This window comes from Morus notabilis, unplaced genomic scaffold (genome assembly GCF_000414095.1).
Source record: "Morus notabilis unplaced genomic scaffold, ASM41409v2 Scaffold677, whole genome shotgun sequence".
Taxonomy (NCBI): Eukaryota; Viridiplantae; Streptophyta; class Magnoliopsida; order Rosales; family Moraceae; genus Morus; species Morus notabilis.
Genome location: NW_010363200.1, coordinates 137,987 through 144,464, shown reverse-complemented (window position 1 = coordinate 144,464; position 6,478 = coordinate 137,987).

Here is a 6,478-nt window from a genome sequence, read left to right as displayed (position 1 = left end):
AATGGGCTTAAATACTTTCAATGTGAAGTATACGTGTACTTGAATTGCTCACATGATATGTCACATTTATTGCTTATATTCATTTCGCCAATACATAGAACAAGAAGAATGCAATGAATTATTTTATTTTATTTTTCAACCAAAAAAAAAAAAAAAAAAAGAAGGAAGAAGCAGAAGAAGAATGCCACATAATTGAAAAACTTATTACTCTTTTTGGTAGCTTTTTTTTCTATTAATTTTAATTGAAAAACTTATTACTTTTTTGGTTGCCTTTTCTTCTATTAATTTGAATAAAAATATGATTAACTTGAATAATGATAATGTTAGAAATACTTTATCAAGATATAACTATTCTTGTTCCACCTTTCATTTGATAGGTAATAAGATCTTAGGTTTGAGTTAGTCCGATTGTGATGGACGAGATATTTAAACAATTCACTTCATAAAAGATTTATATGTCATATGAGAATGTTGAATGTTGTCTTCTCAAAATTATCTAAATAAGCAATCCATTATCCATATAAATTCGTAGACCAAAATAAATAAATAAATCAAAGTTTTAGAGTGGGGATAAAAGTTAATTCAATATTTTTAGGTGAGAGATATATCTTAAACTCATGACTCATGCCATACTTAAAACCATGTGATTGTGGAGCCAAGAAGTTGGATGGTGTGTGTTACTAAACCATAAAATGGGTTCTAATTTTCAGTTTTATCCAAAAAGCAATAAAATTCAGAATTTATAGCTCTCTTTTTTTTTTTTTTTAGGTGAGATAAAAATTATAGGTATATATATATATTATATCCATACACACACACATATATAATATATAGGTGCAATTTGCTGGGGCCATGACACCATCACCAAGACCTGGCTCTGCCCACCTTTCTCTTTTTTTGGCTTTAATCTCTGTAATTATTTCACCAAATGGAGCTCTTTTTTCCATCTACTCGCCTACCAGGTGATCAACTTTCTTTACAAGCCCACAATGTAGTACTTGAGAATTGAATCATATTTTCTTAAATGAATCTATGTTCATATATGTTCAACAAACTTCTTTTTCATTATATTCTCTGTTTTTTTTCAGCAGCTGACCAGACAAGTTTTGAATTCGCCAAAGTCAACCAGCGGGCAAAGTTTTATGATGGTTGAATGTTCTTTTTCCGAAGAGATGGCTCTAATACATACGCAAACAAGTTTTGTGTGCAATCTTTCGTATAAAACTAATATGAGAAAAATACACACAAAAAAAAAAAAAACTCCATTAATTATGTAATAAATTTTGATGGGAAAAAAAAACTATATGGAGGGCAGTAATATCGAAGATTTCTAAGAATAAAGCTGGATTATCAATTTGTTATATTTTCTGTTGGAATTACTATTCAATAAGCTACCCCCCTTTTTTTTTTTTCCCCCTTTTTCGGTTTTTTTCCCCACTAACTAGCTGATTTTATGTTGTGTCTTTAAGACAAAAACGAGTGCCAAATGAAAGAAGCATTATTATTTTAGCCCTTCAAAAGAAACAAGAAATGAGGCAGAAAATGCCTAAATAGTATTTTGTTGTTTGCCTCCGAGTAGGTTGGGTCAGGCTGGGTTTGCACCGCCTCTCACCGACCATTTCCAATTTTCTACCCCAGAATTCTTAATGTTTTTAGTTTCTACCTTCTGGAATCTTCAATTCCATCATGCCAATACCCCCGGTTTTCATATTCCTTTATTTAAGAGGAATCAAAGCTTTTGTGCTTTGGCTCCTCTTAATTGCTTTTTGCTTTAGTCAATCCTTTTGTATATTATACCATGTGTTCACAATGTTTCATCATTTACCCTATTAGTTTCTAATAATATTATTTTTCCATTTTTATTTCGTGACCAGTTTTCTGCTAGTATTTTAACCTAAGAATTTTCCTATTTAACCACTAAAGATGATTTTTGTTGCTTTTCTACTTAAGCATCCACCAAGAAAGAATTGACAATCAAGTTTTTGCTACTATTGCTTTGCTGCCACTCATGAGGAATTTAAAAAGATGATCATAAAATTCACTTTCACCCGCTTATTACTGTTTATATAATGTTGTGTCCTTAATTTAAGTAATTTCTCTAAAATTAAACAATGTTAATTACTTGGGTGTTTAGTTTCTTTATCCTATGCCAATGGACATAGACATGAATCTTTGTAACATTCATGCAAACTAACAAAGTTTGTTGCTTTGTAACATTATATTGTTTTGAGTTTTATTTTCATTAAGTTCATTGAAACTATGTGATTGAATCCAAAAAATAGGATTTAAATTTAATTACATTTGAAACCAATTGGAAGATCACCTACATATATATATATATATACACACACTCATACATACATACATATATATATACCTGTTTTATGCTTTGATTTTCCCAACGTCACTATAGCTTATGATAAGCAGTAAAATCTGTAAAGTTATGGGATTATATTGAAAAGAAAGAACAACAACAAAATCAAGGTTGGACAAAGAAAAAGGGGGAGATAATGGAAGATATATGTTAATTGATTAGCCAAATTAGAACCAATTAGTCATAGCAATGGTACAATAAAGACTCATAAATATTTATTCATTTGTTTAGAATGTTAAAGCTATACTAGAACATGTTTCTTGGACAAAACTTTAGAGCCAAATTCTGTTTGGAAAAGTTGATTACAAGTATCCTTTTCCTTCTTTTTACTCCTCAAAACTTTGGTTTAATTTTTGACTAAAAGGGTCCAAATAACTCTTTAAAAAGCAAACTAGGACACCCAAATTAGAAAAGAAGCACTATATTTATTTTATTATCATTATTACTTTTAAAGAGAAGCACTAGATGTATGATCGTTTCTTTAAATTTGAAAAATCAAAGATATGACCACATCACCATCTAGAACTATTATTGAATTTACGCTTTATAAAATTAATTTAGGAAAAATTAACAACTTATGTTTTTATTTAAATTTATGCATAGGCCCCAATCTTCCTTAATGGTCTAAAATTATGTGCCATATTTAGCCCCCCAATTCTGATTGAAAAATTTTCAAAATCGGCGATCTAATTAAAAACACAAGGTATACCCTACAACTTTATTTTCCAATTGGGACCCGTGGGGGAATCATCTACATGACTTGCGTGGTTACAAAGAATCATCCCAACATATTTGACAAATTATTTTTGCTTAATCTTGTACAATAATTATACTCTAATGGACCCAATGCTCATTTCTAATGATTACTCTAAACAAATGTTATTTAAGCTTCAATTGAAATTTAATTAATGGGCAGATAAGAGGCCTTGGCACAATTAATGGGTCAGTGCCTAAATAATATGGGTTATAGTTTCTTTTGTTTTTGTAATTTATGAAGGCCCTGATGTCTGAGAAATGAGAATGGCCCCAGAAAAGGTATTTGCAATTTTCAACTAGCTAGGACAAATTTAAATATTCCACATTAAAAAAGGAACAAATTTAAATCCTATATATATATATATTTAGTTGGGATAAGCTCTTGTGAATTGTGATGGTTGAACTGTCCAAATCTTAAGGCCAAAACTAAGTAATTTTATGAACAAAACCGACCAACTCAACTTGATGAGCTTTAAGTTTATGTGTTGGAAGTCAATATGACTCTAAAGAATCACAAATTTTAAAAATAAAAATGAAATGGATTAAGATAAAAAATTGATATACAGACTTGCAGGTTTTGACAGAATTATGTGATGGTAGCCCAAAGTCAGGGTCCTACGTAGAAACGGGCAGCATACTTTTGACGTCCTTAATTTGTCTCATATATATCGTGAACAATGGCAGTGAAACTTTATTCATGATATGTGTATGATACATACATACTCACCAACCACACAATTTAGGTTCACACATTTCCAGCTACCAAGTGCATATGCTTTTCGTTTTTCTCTCTCTTTTTTTTCGATTCTATTTTATGTACAATATTGTTCTTAAATTTTAGTTCCCATTCCTTCATTATCATAAATAAGGTTTGTGTGTTATATATAAACAATAACAATACTCACAGCAGTAACAGAATCTTATTAAAAGCTAACAATATTAATGTTATACCTCAAGTTTCAATAGTCAAAGTCAATCGTCCACCTCACCAGGTCGGAAGCTGAAAATTCGAAATTCGTTTGTTTTATCGGTCATTATAGGCTAAGGCCTCGTTCGTTTTGCGGATTCAAGTTTTTAATTCAAGCTGATATGTGACATTTTTTAAAAATTTTTAATTATAGCAGAAAAAGTTAGATGTGACATTTTCTGAGAGTTTTTAACTGTAAGAACATAAAACTGAAAACTTGAATTAGTGAAATAAACGAAGTCTAAATGTGCAATGGTTATCAAAGTACCCTTGGCTGATCAAGTCATCCAATGCCAAACCGTTAATGGGAGGATCAGACACTAAACAACTAGTTATGATAAAAACAAGTTGGATTGTGAGGGTTAATTAAGCCCTTGAGAAGGATAGGAAAGCCACTAACTCCTCCAAGACCTCTTGCGATAAGCAAGCAACCTCAATCCAAGGTAACTCGCTAGTGAGGAGTTGTTAGAAGGCCGTTAACCTAAAGCTGCCTCACAACAAACAGTTTTAGCCCTAGGATCGGGGCAGGCCTAGTCTACTCGCTAATGAGCTGCCATGGCCAACCTAATAAAATTCAAGAACGTTCATGTTGGATCATTAAGAATCAATAGATCAATAATGATAGCGGAACCAAACTCGTCCTGGACTCTAACCAAGTCCAAGAGCACATGGGCTCGTGGGCTGAGGCCCAAAAGGCTGATTCCTCTGTTGCCAGTGATGAAACGACCAGAGAGGAGGGTCGTTTAACACCTGAGCTTATCAAAGAAGCAGAGAAAGGGGAAAAGAGGGTCGAAGGAGAGGGAGTGAAGCTGCGTGAAATCAGGAAGCGCATGAGACCTCGCTGGCTCAGGGAGTTCGTGATGGCCGAGCGATGCTGAACGAAGATTTGCGGATTCCAAGCCCAACCGTTTTTCTATTATGCTATTTTGTTAATTTTTCTGATTTCTAGAAATTGTGAGGAGAAAATATATAAACCTTGTTTTGTATTGAGATGGATACATTGAATAAGAATTTTCTTCTGAATTGGAGTTGGGCACTGACTCGAAGAGTGCGATTTATCTTATCATTGGTGCTTTCATCGAGTTCCTTGAGTAAGGATGAAGAACGAGGAGATTGCTGGGCTAATGAAGGCTATGGAGGCGAGTTTCAAACAGCATGCAGAAGACCAGCTCTCGAAATTTTTGTCCCTTCTGGAGCAGCACATGGCGAGCACAGACCACCGTTTGTCTCAGATCTCTCAAGCCCTTCCTTAGGCGATTTGCCATCGTTTTCTTCGACGATATACTCATTTATAGCAAAACTGCAGAGGAGCATGCCAGACACTTGACCATAGTACTGCAATGCATGACCGAGAATCAATTCTTCGCCAAGGGCAGTAAGTGTCACTTCTTTCAAAGTTCTATTGAGTATTTGAGACATTTGGTTTCGCAGGAAGGTGTTAGGGCTGATCCGGCCAAGATCGAAGCAATGACGAATTGGCCACAACCAAAAAGCCTCAAACAATTACGGGGATTTCTTAGGCTTACCGGATACTACCGACGATTTGTCTTCTGCTATGCCACAGTGGCGGCACCACTGACGGAATTGCTCAAGAAGGATGGCTTAAAGTGGACAACCGAAGCTACCCGAGCCTTTGATGAATTGAAGCAGCTCATGACCCGAACTCCGGTTCTCCAGTTACCGGACTTTTCAAAGATTTTTGTTGTGGAAACCAATGCTTCCAACATTGCAATCGGCGGTGTGTTGATGCAAGAAGGTCACCTGTTGGCCTATTTCAGCAAGAAATTAGGCCCCCGGATGGTTGGAGCTTCAGCCTATTCGAGAGAATTGAAGGCGGTGGTTGAGTCGGTGGCTAAGTGGAGGTAGTACCTTTTGGGGCGTCCGTTTGTCATCCGTACTGACCACAAGAGTCTAAAAGAGTTGCTTACGCAAGTTATTCAGACCCCGGAACAGCAGCACTACCTTCGAAAGTTGATGGGGTATCAATTTACCATTGAGTACAAGGCAGGCTCTACGAACTCCACAGCCGATGCCTTGTCACGATGCCATGAGGGACAAACCGCCGGATTATACTCGGCCATTTCAGCGGGAAAATTTGAACTAGTAGAAGTACTCAGGAAGGAAAACAGGGAGTGCCCGGATTTGGTGTTGCTACACCAGCAGTTGGCCGAAGGGAAGCTGACTGATACGGGTTACATTGCCAGAGATGGGCTCCTGCTATTTAAGAACAGGTTCATGATCAGCTCCTCTTCAAAGTTGAAGCCAGTGATTCTTCAAGAGTTTCATGCGACTCCAATTGGTACATGCAGGATTTGAGCGCACTTTATTGAGGTTGAGTGCAAATTTTTTCTGGCAGGGAATAAGAAACGAAGTGAAAGAAT